This window comes from Leucoraja erinacea, chromosome 17 (assembly GCF_028641065.1).
Source record: "Leucoraja erinacea ecotype New England chromosome 17, Leri_hhj_1, whole genome shotgun sequence".
Lineage (NCBI taxonomy): Eukaryota > Metazoa > Chordata > Chondrichthyes > Rajiformes > Rajidae > Leucoraja > Leucoraja erinaceus.
In genome coordinates this window covers 7762207-7787677 of record NC_073393.1, presented here as the reverse complement: position 1 = coordinate 7787677, position 25471 = coordinate 7762207, and the positions used below count along the sequence as shown (strand labels likewise).

The 25471-nt window shown below is 40.1% G+C and overlaps 1 long non-coding RNA gene across 1 annotated transcript in view; it reads left to right on the top strand.

The window, feature by feature from the left end:
• The window catches only part of LOC129705048 (uncharacterized), a 203194-nt gene that overhangs the window by 40304 nt on the left and 137419 nt on the right, over positions 1-25471 (top strand). The window contains exons 3-5 of the long non-coding RNA XR_008724842.1: positions 3173-3239; positions 7503-7576; positions 9987-10238. This is a non-coding gene — a long non-coding RNA (uncharacterized LOC129705048). The remainder of the gene's footprint in view (positions 1-3172; positions 3240-7502; positions 7577-9986; positions 10239-25471) is intronic.

Below are 25471 nucleotides of genomic sequence, written 5' to 3'. Positions count from 1 at the left end.
ATGGAGCACCATTGAATACACTTCTATCAGCCTTCACACCTCATTGTGGGAACCTGTATACGATGTCAACTTTCTCTGCAAATTGTGCACAGTGCAATAAAAGGAGATTCAGCAAAATGAAACCGTATAACCTTGTAGCAGTCAGTTGAGATTGCAAGTTTGTGTTGAGTGATAATTCACAGCCTCTTTTTTACTTGGTCACTAAGTCACATTGAGATGCATATCCTTGAAGTCCACCATACAGGAGATAATTAGACGACATTTCATTTGGTTTAACTGTTGTCAGTTTCTCTTTGAAAGAGATTCCTGATAATTAGGGTATGTGGATCAGTTTTCTGACAGCACACTAACCTTTCACTCTCTTGTTATGCTAACTTCTTCCAAAGCATTGTCATGTTTAGTGCGTCAGGTTTCTACAACCTTTGCACCGAATTAAAACACAGTTGCCCTTTGATACTCTACCAACAGTTAATATAATGATTCCCACAAATGTAAGGTCATATAATTTGGCCGTATTTAGTAAACAGTTGGTCCTTGTTACAAATTTATAAAGTAGTTGGTATAACTGTTAAACTATATCCCGGCAAAAAAAAGTGCATTTATTCACAATTTATTTTCCTATTATTCCTTAATTTTCATTCTCTTTTTTATGGAATTTTGAATCATAATCATTGAGTGGATGGTATTGATCATCTAAATGGAGAAATGAAAGGCTGGTCATTTGGGCAGTAGGTTTGATTTTTTCACCCAAAAGGCAACACCTTTGACACACACTGGATTCGACTTCATTTGATCCTTGGTGGTATGAATTTAACCCATGATCATCCTGAAACCATCACTGCAATCCACGTTGAAGTGCCAGTGTCAGCCCAAGTATATCTATAGCTCTTCATCTATTTTGCAACTACGTGCTGCTCCTTGGTGACATTATCAAAACTTATTTCCATACACAGGTTCAAAACATCTCAGTCACCAACTCCAATGCTTCTGATTTGTCATATTCGCCAATGAAGTGATGGGAAGAGATCACCTTCAGTTCACATATCTTCTCGCCAAAAGTTCCGTCACTTGCAGCCATCTGAAGCTGAGACAGGCTATTCGCAATTTGCTTTCATATTTGGCTTCAAGATATGTTGTCATCTGCTGCTGCTCCATCACCAGGTGTGCCACCTTCTACTCCCGTGACATCTCCTGACTCCATGCCTGCACTAACTTGTCTATTCCTGTAATGCTCCTCTATCCCCTTGTCTGTCCTCTTGACTTATTCTAATGCTCTCCCACCAGTTTCCTATTTTCCACTTCTATACTCTGGTGCATATTTCTTGACTACAGTCATATCCTACTCATTCTTCATCTCTGGCTCACGTTTTGGTGACAGCTCAGTTCTGAATCCCTCACTTTCATTTTGAAATGATTCCACGACTTGTTATTTGTATTTTCTCTTGCACCCTCTTCCAAACAAAGACCATCCAAAGGTATCAGTGTGACATTTCTAGCCTCGGGCTCATCTTCAGTATAATTGCTGCATCATTGACAGCCATGCCTTCAGTGGCCATTTTCCTAGACTTGCACCATAACCTCTCCATCTCTCCCTACTCTTCAGAATTGCTCCTTAAATCTTCAACCGACCCCAATACATGGCTCAGTATTAGACTTTTTTAATAGTCCTTCTGAAGTACCTTGGTACATGTAACTAAGTGATGGCACAATATAAATTTCCCACAGTATTTTTATTTGTGGGAGCATAAAGTGTAAATTAATTCCTTCTTCTGGATGAAACTATAAAAATTCCATTGACTGGAAAACACTGACATTGAGATTCAGTCTTGAGAAAGGCAAGATGGAAACAAAATGCTGGAGTAACTCAGCGAGACAGGCAGCATACCTGGAGAGAAGGATTGGGTGACGTTTCGCATTGAGTCCCTTCTTCAGACAGCCTGACCCGACCCAAAATATCACACATTCCTTCTCCAGAGATGCTGCCTGTCCACGCTGAGTTACTCTAGCATTTTGTGTCTATCCTCGGTAAACCAGCATCTGCAGTTCCTTCCTACACATTGAGAAGTGTTCTTTGCATAATATAATCCTAGTATGGATATGATAAAGAAAAATATATCTGTGAATAACTCTTTACTGTGTTATTGCTTTACATAGTTGCTGTATCTCAAAGTGTTATGTACCGAGGCTAAGATTAGTTACTGGTTGAAATAAGTTTTGATCACATAGGATCCTCTCAAACATCTGTTTTCTTCGCATTTGGTTCATCGCAACTTGGAAAATTAGTCAATAAATCAAAACGCAAGGAATCGCACGTGCTAGAATTGTAGCTAAAGCAAAGTGCTGGAGTAACTCAGCAGGTCAGACAGCATCCATGGAGGGAATGGATAGACAACATTTTGGGTGGCGTAAACTTCTTCAGATTGTAATAGAGGGAGAAAGTTGGACAAGAGAAGTGGGGGCCTGTCAAAGCCTGACAAATAGTAGGTGGATACAGGTGGAGTGGGGGGGGGGGGGGGGGGGTTTGACAGATAGGTGGAGGAGGAAGTGACAAAGATTAAAAATGAAAAGCAGATAGGATGATAAATAAGGAAAGATGAGTGATGAAATGTAAAGCCAGGGGGAAGGATATAGGCACAATAGGAGGGGGGGCGTGGAAGATGGGTGGGGACAGTGGGGAAAATGGATGTGCATTCTGATGGGAGGGAGGCATCCAATTCAGTTTTGTTCCTAAGTACTGGGCAACAATAAGTACCACAAAATAGATAAAATTGAATGATAATTAATTCACGTTGCTTTGACTACTTCACATTGCTTGGGTTGCTGTTTCCCTCTTTATGTACACATGACTACGTTAGAAACTGTGCACTATTATGGAAAAATACATTTAAGCCTATCCACAAAGTGTAACTATTTCATGCTTGAATTGTCCATTCTGCTTGTTTCTGCTCACTTGCCTTCCTATTAGTAACAAATCAAAAATGTGCTGATTTTCAAAGATGCGTCACTCATGTTGTGTGTTTTATACTGTTGTGAAACGAATATTCAAGATGCATTTAATGCATGCCATGTGATATTAAAGGATATGCGAGAATTGTCTATAATTATATGTTGCAATGATTGAAGAAGTTATTACATTTTCAGCAAGTAACTAGCATCCTTTTCCTTTCTGCAGATGGACTGCTCTGTTTTGCAACTCGAGAATACTGCAGTGCACACCTACAATGCCTACGATAACTTGGGTAAGAAGCTTCAGTAACAAGTTCTTCCATTATTCTTGCATCATCTGAAGCCATGATAACATCTTTAAATCCTAAGCTCCCTGTGACTAAAACTGTTAGTACTAGTGAGTCTGTAAAGCAAAACTTACGTTTTATTTGCAGTTTTATTTATTTCTTACTCACCAGGCTTTTTGTGTTTGTGTTTTTCTTTCAACCATGCCAAAGTGAGTCTTCACTCTCCATCGCTTTTCTAATCATGTGCCTTGTTTCAATTCCGTTCATCTTTTCACACTTCCTTATGTTTTTGTACTTCATTCTCTCTCAGTTCTCCTTTTGGAATTCTCCTCACCTCCAGATAAAAGCTGATAGAAGTATATACAAGTATATAACATTATGAGAGGCATTAGATTGGGTAGACAGTCAGAACTTTTCCCCCAAGGTGGAAGTGTCAAGGACTGGAGGGCATAGCTTTAAGGTGAGAGGGGCAAAGTTTAATGGAGATGTGTAAGACACAGAGTATGGTGGCGGCTTGGAACATGCAGGTGAGGGTGATGGTGGAGGCAGATATGATGGTACCATTTAAAATACTTTTAGGGCAGCACAATGGCATAGTGGTAGTTGCTCCCTGACAGCACCAGAGACCCAGGTTCAATCCTGACTACAGTGGCTTGTCTTTACAGAGTTGGAGTAGATTGTGTAGCTTAATTGGCTTGGTATATTGTAAATTGTCCCTAGTGTGTGTAGGATAGTGTTAATGTGCGGGTATCACTGGTTGGTGCAGTCTCAGTGGGCCGAAGGGCCTGTTTCCACGCTATATGTCTCTATGACACACAACCTATGTGGCAATCACTTGTGCATGCAGCTGGATCAAAAAAACCCACTGTGGATTATCAGGTGGATGACCATGCAGTAGTCTGGATTTTGCTCTCAGTGGGTGTGCAGATAATTTCTAATAAGCTCTGTAGTGGACAGCAGTGCATCCCAAATCTCTGCACCTCTGCATTGTAGTGTAGATCCAACCTTCCACCCTACACTCAAGTTGCCATCAGTTACAGGCTGTGCCTGGCCCTTATGATTTATTTAATCCACAGCTAGTGCATTAGACACACAGGGCAATTCATTTACCTGTGGCACCTGAATGCTGGAGCAGCTGAACGGTTTAGGCAGCCAATGTGAAGAAGGGTGCAAACATGAAATGTCACCCATCCTTTTTCTCCAGAGCTGCTGCCTGACCTCTTGAGTTATTCCAGCACTTTGTGCCTATCTTCAGTATAAACCAGCACCTGCTGTTCCATCCTACACATTTAAAAATAGAATGTAGTTACGTTTTTTTTAATTTTGTATTTATTTTATTGCAGCTGCTTCAGCTTATTTAACTTAATTTTTAGGGTTTTTTTTAAACACTTTAAATCTTTTTTCTATGCTTTCTTTTAACTTTTAATTTGGTTTGGCAGTTTCCAAATGTCTCCATTCATCATGGGAGAGTATGAGATGCCTCATGCTTTCAGCAGCTCCTAGCTAATCATGGCTCATGCAACACAGAGCTTCACGGAGGGTCTGAGGCACTGATGCTACCTGAGACCTTTGTAACAATTTAGCTTGGCCAGTAGACCGGTACCACTGGCATCCTTGAGGCCAGGACCAGTTTTGGAGGAACTCTGCAGTTCTTCTAGTGGTTTGAACCAAAAAACAATATGTTTGTGTTGTTGAAGGGCAAGAGATAAACCCTGGATTAAGGGCAAGAAAGATTGAAAAACGAGACTTTTGGCAAGATAATGTTCCCTTAGTGCTGCAGAACATTGTTTGAGGAGTGATGTTTGATGCAAAGGATCATCACAGTCAAACCTTGATACTCCAAGTTTCTTTCTCTCTGATTTACTTGCTGTGGGTTTGAATGGACTGTGGATGGGAATAGCTGCAATAGATCCTGGGATCATCAAAAAGGTCTCAAAATAGTTCAAGGCAAGCCACTGTAGCGAGCAAGACCAGTTTCCAGAAACATAATCGACAGGGAGTGGAACCAAATTGAATGTGAGAAGCCAGTATATGATTTACACGGTCTTATAGCAGAATAGTAGGAGTCAAAGCTTCTCCAGTAATAAATAGGAAATAGCCAAAGTCATCTCAGCGAGGGTGCTCTCAGAACAAATTATTTTAAGTCATTGTATTGAAACATAACAGAATTGAGGACTCCAGCATTTTGTAATTATCTTCAGTATAAACCAGCATCTGCAGTTCATTCCTGCACACTTCAATGGCGCATCTGCTTAAATTTGCACAATCCTGTCATCCAAAAAAGAGGGGAATAAACAAAGCAAACACACGGTCCTTGAGTAACAGGTGCTCAGGTATCATCTCTGGAGAACGTGGAGAGGCAACATAGTGGGTCAGGATCCTTTTCCAAAAAAGAGGAATTGAATTTCACAATTGTGACAGATTGTGGCAGATTCTATGTTAATGAAATTTACAGTAATTGAGATTAAATTACCCTGGGTAATAACAAAGGAGTGGAAATATTGAATAATTGCTCTACTATTTACCTGAGAGACATGTAAGCCAGGCATGCCTTTGCAAGGTGGGCTTAGAAAAGATATACTAATATTTAGAATAAAATGAGGAAAAATATTAATGAAATGCAAAATGTCTGTGTGGTTAGATGTGTAAATTTTAAGTGGACCTCGAAGATAAGGCAAATATACCGTTTATTTCCAACATGCTGAAAGAAGTGTGTAGTACTAGTGGAGGCAAGACTGACTATCATTGTGGGTGTATTTAAGGGAACTGGACACTACCCATCTTAATATTGGAGTTAGGAAAAATAATATAAATCTTAAAGTCGAAGGGATAAAATATATCAAATCTATTCTAATGAGTAGAATATACATTTCAGAAAGGAGAACTTGCTCCCTCAATCTCATTGAATTATTTGAGAATATATCAAAGAAAGTAGAGAAGGCAGGTGCAATAGATGTAATATTTCTACCTTTCTGAAAGGCTTGCTAATTAACGTCAGCAGGCAGAATAGAGTTCGTTTTGGGATGAGAATGAGAGTTACGATAAATAGTTGCTCCTCATGGTGACAGAAGAGGGAAGCACAGTCTCACAAAGATCAATGCTGAAACTTCTGTTCATAATTTTTATTCCAAAATTGGCATCAAAATAAAAGACAATTCCAAAATATTCAGACAGCAGCAAATGTTGGATCATTTGGGGAACGATTGCAGCAAATGGCAGGAAATTAATTACAGGTATTTAACAGGGAAGTGCATTTCAACACAGCAAAGTGTTTACATTGGTAAGGAAAATAAAGGGGTCACATAGAAAATAAGCATAATTGAGATCGAGGAACAAAGTGATTTGTGTGCTAAGTGTAGTGATAAAACCATGGGTGTGGTGAGAGGTGGTGTGGGGATGTAGGGCTGAGTTTTGTTTTGGAGGGTCAGTTAGTGGATGGACTAGTCGATTGAGTGGGTTGAGTTTGGTACCCACAAAGGTAAAGGAAAATAACTCCTTCACTCACCATACTGCACATCTCAGTGCAGTTTTGTATTGGGAAGGCCAATCTTCTGCTCCCAGGGCGATGTGACTCAAAATGCTGGAGTAACTCAGCGGGACAGGCAGCATCTCTGGGGAGAAAGAATGGATGACGTTTCGGGTCGAGACCCTTCTTCAGAAACATCACCCATTTCTTCTCTCCTGAAATGCTGCCTGTCCCACTGAATAATTCCAGCGTTTTGTGTCACATCGGCCTGCGAACAGTAGATTGGCTTCAGTGTAAACCAGCATCTGCAGTTCCTTCCTACACAATGTGACTCTAGTTCTCTTGCAGTGATCCAAAACGGGCATTTTATGAGGACGGCCATCATCCCAGATGCCTCTGACACGATAGTCGCAAGAGTGACGAGCCGGGGATTGGAATTTAAAGTTTTAGTTTTAGAGATACATCATGGAAACAGGCCCTTCGGCCCACACTGACCATTCACACTAGTTCTGTTATCCCACATTTGCATCCACTCCCTACACACTATGAGCAATTTACAGAGGCCATTTAGCCTACAAACCCACTTCTTTGTGGGAGGAATCCTGAGCACCCCAACGTCACAGGGAGAAGGTGCAAACTCCACGCAGACAGCACTATAGGTCAGCATTGAACCCAGGTCTCTGGTGGTGAGGCAGCAGCTTTACCACCTGTGTTAAAATGCTGCCCCGTATTGTTTCTGAAATGCTGCGAAAGGATTTAAGAATTATTTTTGATTTTTTTTTTGGAACAAAATTAATTTTCAGTGATGCAATGCCGAGAAGAATGCTATGCAATCGAATGTCTATTCAGGTAGCCCTGCAGCATGGATCTTACCAAGGTAAAAATATTTATTGAAACATCTGGAAAATTATATGCACTTGTACCACTTACAAACACAAAAGGATGAAAATGGGACAAAACGTTAAATAATCCAACAAATTTTTCAAATTATTGTACAGATGCTCAAAGCATTATGCTTAAATTGAGATAATTGAAACTATATGCTGCCATAGAAAACAATGAACAGATGGTCCTCTTTTTGTTTTCCATTTTGTTGTGGGGCTGAATTTGATATCCCTTGCAATATGTTGAAATTCATCCCTGTTTGGCCTTACAAAATGTACTCTATGGAGTTGTATGCAGCATTTGAAATTTGATTAGATTAACCTCAGTTGTTTAGGTGAGATTGTATGGTTAGTGACAAACACACAACCTTTTCCAAACAACTGGCGGCAGCGGCGAAGAGCAGATCTAAAATAGCAATGTGTCTTACTCTGGTAAAGACCACCAAATTGAGAAACAAAGCAATTTCAGCTGAACAATCAACTTGGTAACAGCCAACAAATAGAAGACGGTACTCGTCGAGTTTAATGATCCATTTATAAGGTTGACAAAACATGGGATGGGCTTAAAAAATGGATCTGCTCTGCCTGTGTCCACCACAAGAGCCATATATTGATGAGTTGCAAACCTCTTCTCCAGGGTGGAAATGTCAAAGACTAGAGGGCACAGGTTTAAGGGGAGAGGGGCAAAGTTTAAAGGAGAACTGTGGAGAAAATGATTTTACACAGAGGGTGGTGCGTCCCTGGAACACACTGCCAGGAGTGGTGATGCCCAGTCCATCAGCAGCTCTGACCTCCCCACCATCGTAGGGATGTTTCTGGAATCACTGCCTCAAAAAGGCAGCCAGCATAATCGGAGACCCAGACCACCCTGGCCACACACTAATTTCACCTCGGCCACCGGGAAGAAGGTACAGGAGCCTGAAAACTGTAACATCCAGGTTCAGTAACTGCTTCTTCCCTACTGACTATCTATCTAAGTTCACACTAGATCTCTGCACACTGACTATCTATCTAAGTTCACACTAGATCTATGCTATCCACTTTCACATCCACTCCCCACACACTAGGGGCAATTTACAGAGGCTACAAACCCACACATCTTTGAAATAAGGGAGGAAATTGGAGAAAAATGAAGAAACCCATGAATTCACAGGGTAAATGTGCAAACTCCACACAGACAGCACCCAAGGTCAAGATCGAGCCAAATCTCTGGTGCTGTGAGGCAGCAATTTGGTGTTTAACAAAGATTTCTTTTAAACTAATAGAACTTGTCAGACTTCTGCGAATTTGAAGCATTTTATTTGTCGGCTATTTTTTAAGAAGGTGGTATGATATGAATTCTCAAAATAATATTTGGCTGATAGAACTAATTTTTAAAAGATGATAGGCATTAAACAGGGAATGAAACTGAGCTAACAGTAATTGGAACACAAAAAGACATTTTCTTATAAATTAACTCAAAAAATTACGACGTCTTATATAATCCGCTAGTGGACATATATGTTACAATACAGCAAAAACATGGTAGCTTGATAGGGGATTAGTTTATAATTTACCTTAAAAACAGATATTTCATTTACACCTTCTTTTGATTTAGCTAAGTGTACAAAAGACTTGCACCATCATCTCTTGAATCATTTAACATCATCCTTTTGCAGACATTTATTTTTGCTTTATCCTTTTCTCCACATGCCCACTATTGTGCACCTTAAAATTCCTTCAAAGTCTTGTGGATTTCTGACTGGATTGCTCACGTTACCTAAATTATAATTCCTTTTATTTTCATAGTTAAACGAGGTTAGAGACAGGCTAATTTCTGAGTAGCTAGTTATAACTTCAATTGTTGAGCAGGTCATTTACTGAATGGTAATAATGACACAATGACCCCCTTTCTGAAGACGAGGAAGTTTGTCTTGAAAACAGTTGGAATTTTGTTATCATGACATCTTGGGGGGTTTAAGCGCAGTCGGTTGAGAACAATTAGTTCACTGGAATCCAGTGTCCATTAATACATTTTACTTAAGAATAATATAAAATTTTATTTCAAATTCTAGGTTCCAAAAATTAACTTGGTATCTGCAGATCATTTATTGTGCACTTTTTCTAAAGTTTAAGATTTTCTTTCATGGTATTTTTTATTGACTGGAACAAGTTGGAATAATGTGATCGTAAGAAAATGAAATCCAAATCAGTAAATTCCATGCTATTACCTGAATATGTCTGAGAATTTTTGTACTACTAAATAAACAGCAAATTAGATTGTTAAAATCTGCAACAATAAAAAACAACCAATGTAGACTCTCGGCAATAATACAATGCCGGGAAAAGGTTACAGTTCTTATTGGAGAGGCGACAGTTTGTACAGTGGGTTTTTTTATGATTTTGTTTTCTCTTTCCAACTAGAGAACAAAGTATGTAATCCTTAAACATACCTGGGATATTGCTTTTGTAGTTGAGGAAAATTCGTTGTCATCTTTTGGAGATGATTCAAAGAGATCCATTGACATACGCTTCACTGGTGGAAATCCAGCAAATGTACTGGAGTAGTGGTTTATGAACCCATCAACTTGAGACGTAACAGGACGTACTGCTTGAAGATGAAAAAGCTGACAGACTTGCTGCACACCAGCCAGTGTGATCACAAAAGCACATAAGGTATGTGATAGACAATTGAGTGATGTAAAATTCACTGTTATCTGTGGTTATTTGTATGCAAGACACTAGTTAACATATTGATCAGTTGTTACTTCTCCTACATTGTGGTTTATGTGCCTTTTATTTATATCTGTGGAATGGCACATTTATAACATTTTCTTACCATTTCTTTCACTTGCATTTTATAATTAAGTTACTTAAAAATACAAACATATTTGCCTGGCTCGCCATGAATTTTCTTGAAGGAAAACATTGCCAATCTCATTATTTCCAGGTTAATTCCTGGAAGATGATTTAATTTTTTTTTTATAAACAAATTGTTCAGCATGGGCAAGTTGGGCCAAAGGGCCTGTTTCCATGCTGTATGACTCTGTTGCGGCCAATGGTGTGGTGTTGTTGATGTGACATGAAGGCTGGCTGGGCAAAGACCACTTGTAATGCCAGATAAACACCAGCCCTGCTGGCTGATAGAACAGCTGGTGTTATAGCTGCACCTCTTGTACCAAAGGCACTTTGATGGCGCCATTGTAAAAAGCCAGTAACATATAGTTGGGTATATAACAATGCTGATAGAGACGGCAGATGCTGGAATCATGAGCAGAAAAAAAATGGCAGTACAATGGTTGGGTGTCCAGTCCTGAGAATTCATCTATTCCATCCCCGGATTGTGGCTGACCCGCTGAATTCCTCCAGTACATTATGATTCTTTATGTTTTTTTCATGATACCTCGCATGATACCTCTGCAGGCATCCTTTAGTTGCATAGGCATCCCTGCTAAATTATAAAGAATTGTGAACTGATATTCAATTTTAAAATTGGATCATTACATTGAATCTTTAGGCAGAGGGTGATGAATCTGTGGAATTAACTTCCACAAACGGCTGTGGAGGCCAAGTCAGTGGATGCTTTTAAAGCGGAGATTAACAGATTCTTGATTAGTACGGGTGTCAGGGGTTATGAGGAGAAAACAGAAGAATGGGGTTAGGAGGGAGAGATAGATCAGCCACAATTGAATGGCAGAGCAGACTTGATGGGCTGAATGGCCTAAATCTGCTCCTATCACATGTGACCTTATGAGCACTTCATGTTTTGCACATTCATTCTGCTATGTTTCTGCAGATTTTGCAGTTTACAGTTTAGTTTATTGTCATGTGTACCAAGGTACAGTAAAAAGCTTTTGTTGCTTGTTATCCAGTCAGTAGAAAGATAATACATGATTACAATTGAGACATTCTATTGTTATTGCCTGGCTAGCTGTTTGCAGCTTTTACTTTTTTTTACTTACGATTGGCACCATCTACCATCTGTATTTGGTACTTAAGCAACTTTGTCAGTGAAATCCAAAGTGCAGGCCTCCCCAAAACGCAGATAGTACCTTTGTACGGGGTCTACCTTAAGCCCCAGTGTCTAGTTCAATATGTTTCCTCACTTGGTGTAATGGATAAATTATGCCTTTGACTAGCAAATACAAGAGGTAATTGAAAATGTATCAAGAGTGCCATGTCATAACAGATACTACTGTTCAAATACTAATCTAGAAAGAGAAATGACCTGAGGGTAAAATTACATTGTTACATTGGAAAATCATAACAAAACCAAGTGATAATGTATTCCCATACATTTATTACAAAAGCATGTGTCCCAACTCCCTTCCATCCATATTTACTAGCTAGTTTGGTTTAGTTTATAAAAACAGTGGGGAAACAGGCCTTTTGGCTCACTGAGTCCATACCTTCCAGCGATCCCTGCACATTAACACGATCCTACACACACTAGGGACAATTTAAACTTATACCAAGCCAATTAACCTACAAACCTGTGCGTCTTTGGAGTGTGGGAGGAAACCGAAGATCTCGGAGAAAACCCACGCGGTCATGGGGAGAACATACAAACTCCGTACAGACAGCACCCGTAGTCGGGATCGAACCTGGGTCTCTGGCGCTGCAAGAATTTAAGACAGAATTATTACTTTTCCATTTATTGCTTTAAATAATAAACAACAAACTGCTGTATTTCCCTGCTTATTTCTTTTTTGGCAACAGCTAAGTTAATTTAATGATAGATTGCAAAATGTGTTGTTTAACTTTTAGTTGGTTTTGATTCCAGTGTTCCTTTGTTGAAATCTTTTGAATGGTGTCCACATTATTATTTGGTTTGATGAAGTACTTTTTCGAGTTACAGATTTTATGATAAGTAAAAGCATGTTTGATTTTTACATCAATGTTGAATCACACTGAGAGTATAATTGTAATTTATTGGTATAATAGTTGGCATAATACAGCATGCAAGTCAATGGAGTAAAATATACTGAGCGAAATGGTTCTTTTGTTAGCTTTTGAGCTGTTTCAGCTGAACCAACGCTGTAATTCCACTGTTATCACAGAAACATTAATGGTGTATTTTCCACATGGTTCATTGCTGCATGGTTGCTTAGGTGATGGAGTTATATAATCCAAAATAAGATAAAGCAAATGTTTAAGTAAAATAATTGAAGAATTAGAAACATAACAAGCTGATATCTGTTTACCAAAAGTGATTTGAATTTTGCAGAGAATAGGTACAGGAAATTGAAATGTGCATTAAGATGTGATTGTAAAAAAACAAATGGTAATTTTTTTTTTCCAGTATTGTAATTTGTTGGGAGAAGTGAAGCAATTCATGGAGAATTTCTGCATGTTTTTTCTGCCTTATTCTTGAAAGAAACCTGGTCAAAAAGTGTGACTAGCTATTACTGTTAAAGTGATAGATAATGACGAGAGGTATAGATAGGGTACACAGTGGGATCCTTGAGTCATAGTAGGGTCATAGAGTGATACAGCCTGAGTGAAACAGGCTCTTTGGCCCAACTTGCCAACATGTCCTAGCTACACTAGTCCCACCCATATCGCTCTAAACCTGTCCTATCCATATACCTGTCTAATTGTTTCTTAAATGTTGCAATAGTCCCTGCCTCAATCACCCCTCTGGCAGCTCATTCCATTCACCCACCACCTTTTGTGTGAAAACATTACGGCTCAGATTCCTATTAAATCTTTTCCCCTTCACCTCAAACCTGTATCCTCTGGTCCTAGATTTCCCCTATTCTGGGCAAGAAACCCTAGACGTCTAGCCGATCTATTCCTCTCATGATTTTATGCATTGGTATGAGAGGGACAAAGTTTAAAGGAGATGAGTGGGAAAATTTGTCTTACATAGGCCTGGAATGCACGTAGAGGTGATGGTTGACTTCATATGGCCTGAGGCCGTCTCCCTGAACCAGTAAGTCAAGTGTCATGGGATTGAAAATGATCCCCAGTAAAATACCATACATGCCTCCCAGAGTAGACCACATCGGATTTAGTTCCACAAGAAGTTGGAAATGCATTACTCCATAACCTTTGTCACATCCCACATTTATGAGGCAGTGTTACAGCTCTCTATCATCTCACTGTGCACCTACAGCATCCTTGTAATCCACAGCATTGCAATAGTTGCCTTCACAAGAATTAGAAGCTGTATTACATTGAGTGTGGCCACAATGGTGTCAGCACTAATTACACTGATGCTCTTCACACCAAGAAAAGGTGGAATCCTGTTTCCAAGCACAACTATTTTCTATGATGTTCTGCTGCCTTTGAAGATCGAAGAGATTTTATTAGGGCAGAGTATTTGTTGTAACTAAAAACAACTCTGAACTTTATAAATTTGAATGTAACCAAAGTATATTGTTGACAACTTGCATAAAATGTCACCTTTGAGGAGACCCCTTTCTATAAAATAAATTTTAAGAGAATGGTTAAAAAATATTATATTTCAGTTCAACTAATTCAAACAAATCATCACAGAGGAGGCCCAATTGTTTTGGTATCAGACATTTTGTGCGTAGGCAATGTGAAGAGCAAAAGATGTAATGGTAACTTAATTACAGGATTATCTATATTATTATTAAAATTCTGATATTGGATGTTTATGTCGTCCGTATTTGTTTGTGTGTTTGATTGTGTTTCACATCTCCTAGAAAACCTGATGCGATAACGGTGAAATGTTTGCATTTTTCTTACACTATCCTGTCCTAACTGTGTGTTTACAATGTTTATGTGGAAACTAGCTGCAGAGCGGGTTCAATAACAAATTTATGATAAAGTCAACCATTTTCTACTGAAGGTAATTAAATGAAACTATAGTTTATTAAATCAGTTTTACAATTAAAATACCGGTTGCCAAGCATAGTGTTGTATTTCAGGGCAGTTCTATAGCGGATCCTAATTGGGTCAATTCTTGTCTTTTTGGTTCCTTAACTATGTGGTGATGAAGATGCCTTTGAGATGCAAACCCCAAGAGGATACTTGATGTCAAGCAAAACAGTTTACAGCAATAGTTTAATATTATGGAAGTTGGCAAGACACTGCTAATTGGGCAAACTGGCTGCATCATTGTTCTGCTGATGAGACTGATCTCTGGCATGCTGCTTCCTCTGCAGTGCCACCACAGTTCTCTGTGAGATCTGGTTGGAAAGCATCAAGTGGCATTAGCAACTTAGCAACAGTCGGACTCCATCTTTAATGTGTACATTAGAAATATTTTGGCCACAAGGCAGCTGATATTTACTGTTGAGTATTTTTAGTTTGGTTTACAGATACAGCGTGGAAACAGACCCTTTGGCCCACTGTGTCTGCACCGACCAACGATCACCCATACACTAGTTCTGTCCTGTTCAGAAGGGACAATTTACAGAGGCCAATTAACCTACAAACCTGCACGTCTTTGGAATGTTGGAGGAAACCGGAGGAAACCCATGCAAGAACGTGCATACTCTGCACAGACTGCACCCGAGATCAGGATCGAACTCTGATCTCTGGCATTGGGAGGCAGCAGCTCTAACAACTGTGCCACTGTGCCACTCTGCCACATTTTCTAAAGGTATAAAAGGGATGAATAAACGTGTACATTTCTCCAGCATTTTACACAATTTCTCGATTTCCAGCATGTTTTACCATTTGCATTGTATTTTTCAAGTGTAATCATTTAATGTTAAATGCTAGCCAATTTGAAGCATATCTTCCTGCATGGCTTTATAATATTTAGATAATCTGGGTTATTTTTTAGATAAATATTGATCGGGACCCTCGGATTGACATCTACTATTCACAGTTAGCATAAAGGAAGGTAGACAAAATTGCTGGAGAAACAGCGGGTGAGGCAGCATCTACGGAGCGAAGGAAATAGGCAACGTTTCGGTTCAAAACCCTTCTTCAGACTGATGTGAGGGTGGGGTGGGTGGGAGGGGGGGGGGGGGGAAGAAGAAAGGAAGAGGTGGAGCCAGTGGGCTGAGGGAGAGCTGAGAAGGGGAGGAGAAAGTATGGACTACCTGAAATTAGAGAAGTCAATGTTCATACCGCTGGGGTGCAGAACTGCCCAAGCGAAATATGAGGTGCTGCTCCTCCAATTTACGGTGGGCCTCACTCTGGCCATGGAGGAGGCCGAGGACAGAAAGGTCGGATTCGGAATGGGAGGGTGAGTTGAAGTGCTGAGCCACCGGGAGATCAGGTTGGTTATCGCGAACTGAGCGGAGGTGTTCGGCTAAGCAATCGCCAAGCCTACGCTTGGTCTCACCGATGTAGAGCACCTGACATCTAGAGCAGCGGATGCAATAGATGAGGTTGAAGGAGATGTAGGTAAACCTCTGCCACACCTGGAAAACTGCTTGGGTGCTTGAATGGAGTCAAGGGGGGGAGGTAAAGCGACAAGTGTAGCATTTCTTGCGGTTGCAAGGGAAAGTGCCCGGAGTGGGGGTGGTTCGGGTGGGAAGGGAAGAATTGACCAGGGAGTTACAGAGGGAGCGGTCTCTGCGGAAAGCAGACGGGGAGAAGATAGGAAGATGTGGCGAGTGGTGGGGTCACGTTGGAGGTGGCGAAAATGACAGAGGATTATTTGTTGTACGTGACGGCTGGTAGGGTGGAAGGTGAGGACAAAGGGGACTCTGCCCTTGTTACGAGTAGGGGGATGGGGAGTGAGGGTTGAGTCACGGGCTATAGAAGAGACCCTGGGGAGAACCTCATCTGTGATAGAGGAGGGGAACCCCCGTTCCCTGAACAATGAGGCCAGGTATATGGATAGGCAAGGGTTAGAGGAATATGGGTAAAATGCAGGCAGGTGGGACAAGTGTAGATGGGGCATGTTTGTCGGCATAGGCAATTTGGTCGAATGGCTTGTTTCCATGCTGTATGACTAAGACAATATTTATTGTCTTTTGGTCGATGTGGGCAAATTGGGCTGAAGGGCCTTTCCATGCTGTATGACTCTAATTACTGTTGATATCCTTTCTACATAACGTACTGGAAAAAAAAAAGATTATTTGATATTATCTATTTTCAGATATCCTTTACCTTAAGTCTTTTTTTTTAGAAAATAAGTAGAATGAACAAAACGTTCCAACATTTGGATATATTATAAATGCAAAGTACAAAAGATAAAATGAAAGAAATGATGAGAAATGAATCTTAGGATGAAGTTTCAACAGATCCAATTGTCAAGCTTGGCTCACTTTTGAGTCATATGCTGTCCTCAGTTGACACGATAAAACAGAGCTTCTTCCTCCCTTAGGAATCAGAATTAGATTGAAGTTACCTTGGCATTATTCAAAGATAGTGTTTGTCTTAACATAGCAAATGGCATTCTTCTTCATTATCTCCATCACTGAAACTAGATTTAAGCAATTGTTCACTTTGTTGTCATTTGTTACATTTTGCCGACTACATGGCAGCTGCTGCATTCATCTACATAAACGCACTTTAAAGTAATTCATGGTATCTGAGGCATTAGTTCATCCTGTTTTTTCGACAACATACACACAGAAATCATTTGAGGATTTTGTAAATTTAAATCCCATTGTCTTTACAGTAAATACCAATTTTCGGTTTTGAATTTGGACTAATAATTAGCAAATGTGAATTATAGCCTCCCTGCATTCATATCTCTGATCGTTTTTCAAACATTCTAAATGTTGCCAAATAAGAAGGATTCAACAGGATATGCAAATGTGTGGTAAGCTGCACAATGGAGCTTTTTGATCTGCAACAGATGAATTGGGAATAAGATGCATTTGCTCTCATGCTGCTTACTGTGACTGTTCCTATTATAGCCACACTGCTGTGTTTCCATTATAATATATTTCAGGATCCACGATGCAAACTATCTCGGAAAAAAATCTCTTGTATAAATCGAACAAAGAAGCAGCTTCTTGTTTCACAGTACAATTAAATAATGTTCATTTTTGAAATGTTTGGCTGAAGGAACTGCAATAGTCAATATGTCAAATAAGAATTGCCGAGCAACATGCAAGCAGATGAATTTCCAAGGAGAGGATTTGGATTAGACTGATTTGCTTTGAAGTTTGTTAGAGGAAGTAAATGGATATGTCCATTTAAACTATTTATGTAATCTAATACAATTGCTTTCATAGTGTAATCACTTCTTTATTCCCAGTGGGTTATCTGGCCAGTTTAGCATCCTCCGAAGATGCTGGTGTTTAATTCATGTGGGGAGGAATATGAAACTATCAAAATAAGACAAATAAATCATATCTGTTTAAACAGCTGCTATAGTGAAGCTTAACTTATATACTGGTCAACACGATCCGAGCATGTGCCAAACAATACAGGATATGTATACCATTAAAGTATCAAGTTTGACAAGATACAATCATTCATTTACTTTGACAATTTCAGCAATGAAGATGACTGTACCTGTTGGTGAAAAGCCCTGTATTGTTTTCCAAGTTATTTGGAATATTCATATTTAAAATCATCATAATTAAACAATACTCTACCAATGGATTTCTGTTGGTTTATTATTGTCAGGTGCCCAGATACACGGGGGAAACCTTGTTGGTGTGCTTTCCAATCAAACCATATTAAACACGAGTACAATCAAGTCATGCACTAGTACTACAGGTAGTGCAAAGGGAAAAATACCAGTGTGCAGAATATACTAGTGCAGCGTCAAAGCACTAGTTACGGACAAACCTGTGCAGATTAAAAAAAGTGAAAACGCCACAATTAAGGTGGGTTGGGAGGTCGGAACTATATCCTGAGCTCATGAGAGGACTGCTTTGTTGTCTCATAACAGTGGGGAAGGAGTTGTTCCTGAATCTGGTGAGATGTGTTTTCAAGCTTTTGTATCTTCTCCCTGCCTGTGGTGGGGAGAAACAGCAATGATCAGTGAGGTTGGTTTGTGCGATGGACTGGGCTGCATCCACAACTCTGTGCAGGCACTTGGGGTCTTGAGCAGGGCTGTTGCCTATCTAAGCAGTAATACTTCCCACTAGGATGCTTTCTACGCTGCATCCGTAGAAGTCGAAGTGTCAATGGAGATGTGTCAAACCTCCTTAGTCCTCTGAGGAAATAGAAGCATTGGTGTGCTTTCTTGGCCGAGGCATCAATGTGGTTTGTCCAAAATGCTGGTGATATTCATGCCAAGGAATTTGAAGATCTCGATCATCTCCACTTGGACACTATTGATTCTGATTGTGGAATGTAAACCACCTCGTTTCCTGAGGTTAATAACTAGACAACCAACGAACATTTGCTGACTTGACTCCATTTTACTCAGTTCTCTGTCACCATGGAGTAGTCTGTCTCATCATTGTTTTAGATCCAGCCCACTACGATGGTGTCATCTACAACCTTGTTAGAGCAGAATTTGGCTGCGCAGTTGTGAATATACGGGAGTATAGTAAGGGTAAACACAAAATGCTGGAGTAACTCAGCGGGTCAGGCAGCATCTCTGGAGAGAAGGAATGGGAGACCTTCTTCAGCATAGTAAGGGACTGGGGGGGCACTGATTTTGAGAATTATCGTAGAGGATGCATTGTAACCTATCCACGTGACTCTAGCTTGGTCCGGAATTCCCTCTTGGCATCCTTGATGGCTTTGCGAAGATTGTAAATAGATTTCTTGTACTGCTTGGGATTGTTTGTCTTGAATACTACAGACTTAGACTTCACTTGGGAATGGACCTCATGGTTCAACCATGGTTTCTGGATGGGAATAATTGTCTTCTTTAGCATGCATCCCTCTTCACACTGATGAAGTCTGTAAACACACGTTGGCATACTCATTTAGGTTGACCACAGAGTCCTTGAATATTGACCAGCCTACCGACTGAAAGCTGTTGAAGAGGATCTCATCTGTTTCCTCAGATGAGCACTGAGGGCAGCACAGTGGAGCAGCAATAGTGTTGCTGCTTACCAGCGCCATAGACCAGGGTTCGATTCCGACCTTGGGTGCTGTCTGTGTGGAATTTGCACATTCTCCCTGTGACCACGTGGGTTTTCTCCTGGTGCTCCAGTTTCCTCCCATATTCCAAAGACATGCAGGTTTGTAGGCTAATTGGCTTCTGTAAATTGTCCCCAGAGTGTGGGATAGGACTAGTGTATGGTTGATCATTGATCAGTGGACCGAAGGGCCTGTTTCCATGCTGTATCTCTAAAACCACTTTGGAAGTTCCATCAGAAGTACTGTAATGTTTTAAAAAGATGACTTGCCAGCACATTGTGAGGGCAATTAGAAATGTAAATAAATGCAGGCCCTGCTAGGTTCACCCATATCCTGTATATGAACAAATAAAGAAATATTTTTACAGTATAAATTATTCTAGGGAATTATTTAAATGGAACCTTTTTTCCCCCGAGAGTTGAAATGTCAAAAACAGGAGGGCAGAGCTTCAAAGTGAGTGGGGCAAAGTTTAAAAGATGTGCAGGGCATTTTTTTTTAATAAACAGAATGGTATTTGCCAGGGATAGTGGTGGAAGGCAGATATAATAGTGGCGTTTAAGATGCTATTAGTTAGGCATGGGGATATGCAAGGAACAAAGAGATTATGGATCACGTGCAGGCAGAGGAAATTAATTTAACTTGCCATCATGTTCAGCACGGACATAAGTTCATAAGTTCTAGTAGCGCAATTAGGCCATTTGGCCCATCAAATCTACTCCGTCATTCAACCATGGCTGATCTATCTTTCCCTTACAACCCCATTCTCCTGCCTTCTTCCCATAACCCCTGACACCCGTACTAATCAAGAGTCTGTCAATCTCCGCCTTAAAAATGGACCTGGCCTCTGCAGCCGCCTGTGGCAATGAATTCCACAGATTCACCGCCCTCTGACTGAAGAAATTCCTCCTCATCTCCTTTCTAAAGGTTTGTGGGCTGAAGGACCTGTTTCTGTGCTTTGCTATTCTATGTTCAATTATTGAGGGGGATTTGTTTCCTAAATATTATTTGTGGATCTAAAATGATGAAGATCCTTTACGCAAGCATTCTCTTCTCCATCCCCAAAGGCTCTATTAGCAAAAGCAACCCCTTCCATACCTCACTCAGTTTACCATTTTCTGACAGGTGAATTCAGGCAGTAAATGGTAGCAACTGTTTATGTATAAACAAGTAGTAATGCAAGCTGCCCCTGCCCAGCCAAGGAACGTAAGTGTTCTCTTATTAAGAATATGTTTTAATGTTTAAAGATTCAATTACAAAACACAAATAGAAATTCCTCAGCAAGCTGGTTATTATTGAAAACTAATTATGACTGAAAAGTAGCCTAAAACTAGTTCTTCAGTTGGTTAAACAGCATAATTGCGATATAAATAATCCGGCCACGTTTCGCAGTCGGAGGACATCTCGTGGTCGTCATGCACCTGCGTCCTTTAGTTGCAATAGAATCTTCACCAAATTATCAGAACTATGGGCTGGTGTTCAATTTAGATTTGGATTATTAAATTGAATCTTCAGTCAGAGGGTTGTGAATCTGTGGAATCCATTGTTACAGACGGCTGTGGAGGCCATGTCAATGGATATTTTTTGAACGGAGATCAACAGATTCTTGATTAGTACAGGTGTCAGGGGTTATGGGGAGAAGGCAGGAGAATGGGGTTGAGAGGGAAATATAGATCATTGATCATAAGGTCATAAGTGATAGAAGCCGAATTAGGCCATTCGGCCCATCAAGTTTAATACGGCATTCAATCATGGCTGATCTATCTCTTCCTCCTAACCCCATTCTCCTGCCTTCTCCATATAACCTCTGACACCCGTACTAATCAAGAATCTATCCACTCTGTATCTGTGCCTTAAATATATCCACTGACTTGGCCTCCACAGCCTTCTGCGGCAAATAATTCCACATTCACCACCAGCAGAGTAGACTTGTGGGGCCGAATGGCCTAATTCTGCACCTATTAACATGAACTATTGTGGTGTTTATTGGGTGCTTGCTCTGGGAATTCTTGAAGAAAAAACTCTCATAAAATATATTGAGCTTTATGTCAAGGAGCAAAATAGACCACCTTGAGTCTGAGCAAGCAGAATGGCTAACATGATGAAATTGCACATTTATAACAGTTATTTGTTTGCCTTGGCGTGTACGATTTAAAGTAATTAGTATTTCTCACTGTTGATTTATGTCACTGGTTTCTCGATCTGCAGTACACAGAAACAAGAAAGTTGCTTTCTCTAGGAATATTATTCGATCCAGATGGTCCCCAATCATTTCAAATTTCATCTGCTAAGTATGCTGATGGGTCATTTTATTCCCCCCAAATTGCCAATTCTTCACAAATGTGAGCTTTGTTTGAGCGCTTTTCCTTCCATTATATGACTGGTTTGTGAAAATATGTTAGCAGTGGAAAATGGTCATGCTCGGATCCCTAAGCTGCACTTAAATTGCATAAAATATTCTATGCTTTCTGACTTCCCTAATATTTTCAAAGCATGTGTAATCCACGTTAATTGAAGCAATATCCTCTCCACAGATGAATTACTTTTATCCAGGCCCTATTGGGTCGAATTATGAAGCAATTATCATTTTGAAAGAGCACAACCACAAAGCACACACAAAAAAAATTTAAACACGAGAAAAGAAGCTGCAGTGAGCTAAGATATGCCACTTTAACACCAGTGATGAGAGGGCTCATCAACTGTTATTGGATCCTCCACTGCAAATGTTAAAAGATTTTAAGGGTAAATCAACTTCTATCATGCAGCATCGTGGCGCAGCGGTATATTGGCTGCCTTACAGTGCCAGACACCTGGGTTTGATCCTGACTACAGGCGCTCTCTGCACGGAGTCTGTACGTTCTCCCGGGACCGCATGGGTTTTCCCCGGGTGGTCCGGTTTCCTCCCACACACCAAAGACATACAGGTTTGTAGGTTAACTGGCTTCAGTAAAGATTGTAAAATGTCCCTAGTGTACAGGATAGTTCTGTGCACGGGGATTGCTGGTCGGCACAGATTTGGTGCGCTGAAGGGCCTGTTTCCCTGCTGTACGTCACAACTAAACTCAACCAAACCCGTTTGCCCAGGTCTGGTAGTTATGCAGGTCTTTTTTAATGGTGGTCATATCACGGTGAATGCAAATTGACCTACCCTCCAAATCATAGGGAGAAACAAGGAACTGCAGATGCAGGTTAATACATTAAAGGATACAAAGTGCTGAAGTAACTCAATGGGTCAGGCAGCACCTCTGGAGAACATAGATAGGTGATGTTTCCACAGAGAGATTTCCAAAACATCTCATTATACTGATGCCAGATTTGTGCTGACTGCAAACTTTGTGCCATTCTTTTTGATCATGTTTGCTTTCATTGTACTTGTATTTCAAGGGAAGTCTTTCCTTCCTGTACCAGCCCAATAACCAAGGGTTAACCTTCTCAGTCTTTTTCCCCCTTAAAATGTCTTGTGTGATACATACAGCAAATCTGAAATCACCACCTTCAGTGCAGTGCCTTTAACATCTCCAATCTCCCTTTGCAAGACCTCTTTACAAGTTATTCGATCGCAAGAGTTACAGAGTGGTGAAGAAGGTTTTTTCCACCCATTCCTTCTTTCCAATGTTTTTTCTATTTTTATAAACATGTGATGGAGGGGATAGAAAGTTTATAGAACAGTGAGAGAAATGAAAAGTAATGGTGAAGATGATGTTCGAAAGGTAGAGGTTGCACTACGATATTGGGCAAGAGTAGAGAAAGGCCAGATATGGTTATGTAAACCTTACTTGCTTCATTGAGTTATTTTGTTAATACACGGCCCCTGTCTCACACTCCCTCGCTCTTCCCCATCACTTTTGCTGAAAGTCACAGGCAGGTCTCCTTGTGTGTACTATTTTCTTAATTAAAGTGCAAACCAAACATGTTGTCACTGTTGTATGGATAAAGTTGATTTACACTAAGAGGTGGCGCACTGCCAAATACCTGGGTTCGATCCTGACTATGGGTGTTGTGTGTATGGAGTTTGTATGTTCTTCCTGTGACCTTGTGGGTCTTTTCCGGGTGCTCCGGTTTTCTCCCACATTCTAAAGACGTACAGGTTTGTAGGTTAATTGGCTTCGGTAAAAATGTAAATTGTCCCTGGTGGGTAGGATAATGCTTATGTGTGGGATGATCGCTGGTCGGCGTGGACTCAGTGGGCCCAAGGCCTGTTTCAGCGCTGTACCTCTAAAGTCTAAAGTGAAAGTCTAAAAAACTATTTAAAGAAGTTAGAATGGAACAGATATTGTTGAATCATACTCGGACAATAACAAAAAATATTAAATATTTGAACTGCAGCATATAAAATTGGAAAATGGTCTACAATAATGTAAACCTGTTATTCAGTTTAAATTTAATTAAAATAAGATGTAAATTTAGTTTAATTTATTTTTGTCATTTTCAGAATTAAGCAAGGATAGAGAATAGAGGGTTAACGGGTTGGGCAAGAATATATCTGAAATGGTGACTAGATTGAGTTCTTTACATTGAAGATCTTTCTATTAAGTGGCATTAAATTTTATTTCATGCTGGAGAAGCATGGGAAGAAAGTCTTCAGCATTGTCAGGGTATATCACATCCTTCGTATGAAAAAAGGTATCTGTCAGGTTCCCATTAATAGCCCTGTCCCACGGTACGAGTTCATTCCAAGAGCTCTCCCGAGGATTAAAAAAATCAAACTCGTGGTAAGCACGGAGAATGAACGTAGCGGGTACGTCGGTGCTCGGGACGTCTCTTTGCGCTAACGGCAGGTACTCGGGAAGACTCGCTAACGGCAGGTAAGCACGGGAAGAGTCGTGAAGATTTTTCAACATGATGAAAAAGGTCCACGAGAGCCCTGAGTGCAGTGGCCATTACCGTAAATCTCCGCGTTTGAATCAGGGCAAACTCGGGAGAACTCTTGGGACAGGGCTTTAAATCTTTCTCCCCTTCACCTTAAACCTACTTTATGTCCTCTGGTTCTCCATCGCCCTGCTCTAGACAAAAGACTGCGTGCGTTTACCCGATCTAATCGTCTCATGATTTTGTACACCTCTAAAATATCACCCCTCATCCTCCTGGGCTTCAAGGATAAAACCCCCTAGCCTGTTGAACCTTGACCATGAAGAGGTTTAAGGGAGTAGCAGCTGGTTTTCATGCAAAAATACATGTTTGGTGACTGGATTGAGATGCAGACTTTTTCCTTTTGAAATATGAAATGGGTTGTATGCGACTTTATTGATGCAATTGATATATACTGAAAGAAAACAAATATTGAAAGGGCAGATTCTGTAATTTCATTCCTATTAAGGAGTCAAGTTTGCAAAACAGTGTTAAAAATCTGTGCTTCACTGAGGCCAATGCCTCCTTTATGACTTGTGCGAACTTGTAAATGTTTAATTTACTTTCGCACATTGAACACAGGGAAGTATACATTGTGATAGATTTAGTTGAAAATAAATAGAAAACAAGTTAAAATGCAACTCACCTTTGTCTAACTGTGGGATCACATTGAACAAAAATTGTATTATTTCAATAAATTCCATGGAATTATTGTTTCTTTTTCTCAAATTGAAGTACTACTCGAGAGCACTGCTTTATCGGTTTCTCTTTGTAATACATGTTGACAGCCCACACAGAGCACTGCAAATATTTTTATTATAAAACCCACTTTATTTAATTTACAGTTTTGGGAATCAAAACACAGTAGGACATTTTATATTGAGATCTTGCTTGGTCTGACAGAAAGTCACTTTGTCAGGATTTCGACTGCATCAAGAGTCACTCTATCAAGTGTTGCAGGCTGAGAACTTAGCGAAATGAAAGTGGCAACTACGGGTTCAGTTACATCAAACAATCACACCAGCTTGAAATTGCCACAATCTTCTCATTCATTCACAGCAGTTTTGAAAACCCAATCCAAAGATTGCAGTACATTCATTGAAAATTGGCCATATTCAACAATGTGAAATGAA